This window comes from Sitophilus oryzae, unplaced genomic scaffold, assembly GCF_002938485.1.
Source record: "Sitophilus oryzae breed Bouriz unplaced genomic scaffold, Soryzae_2.0 scaffold_1393_pilon_pilon, whole genome shotgun sequence".
In the NCBI taxonomy this organism is placed as follows: Eukaryota; Metazoa; Arthropoda; class Insecta; order Coleoptera; family Curculionidae; genus Sitophilus; species Sitophilus oryzae.
Genome location: NW_022146052.1, coordinates 3,604,376 through 3,605,013, shown reverse-complemented (window position 1 = coordinate 3,605,013; position 638 = coordinate 3,604,376). Strand labels below are relative to the sequence as shown.

Here is a 638-nt window from a genome sequence, read left to right as displayed (position 1 = left end):
AAAGATATTATTTTTAACTTTTTTTATTGTGAATTTGAAATCTCAGTTTCCAGCTTTTGCAAGCATAGAATATTCCATATTCCATATCTAACTTTACTTTTTGATCAATAGTATCAATAGATAGTTATCTAGATAGTTATCGCTAAGTACTGTGACTTCGTGTGTAATTTATATACTATTTTTTTAGCTAACATTTCTTTTAAATACGAATTTCCAAATATGACTAATAATGTAATTTTGATTTTTTTTGCTTTAAATAAAATAAAAAAAAATAAAAAAGTAATGTTTCCGCCCGGGATCGAACCGGGGACCTTCCGCGTGTTAGGCGGATGTGATAACCACTACACCACGGAAACAAGTTATCTACATTAAACACAACACGTTAAGCTATTTCACTATTACTATCTAAAACAATAATTGGAGTGGTCAGAATTAAAATGGATCAAGTCCAATTTCTTACTATTTTAAGGTAATCGTCTTTATACGTTTATAAAATATTATTTTTTCCAGTATAGAAATGAATCAAGTCATACTTTTCGCATTAAGCAGTTATAGACTGTTTTTGTTTGGTTTTCGAATATTCTGTTGATTCATTTCAGAAGTGAAATGGATCAAGTCCATAAAATTTAACGCTGTGT

The 638-nt window shown here is 28.7% G+C and overlaps 1 non-coding gene across 1 annotated transcript; it reads right to left on the bottom strand.

Moving 5' to 3' along the window:
• Nucleotides 1-283: 283 nt before the first annotated feature.
• Trnav-aac lies at nucleotides 284-356 on the bottom strand. The gene has a single exon. It is a non-coding gene; the product is annotated as a tRNA-Val (tRNA).
• Nucleotides 357-638: the final 282 nt, after the last annotated feature.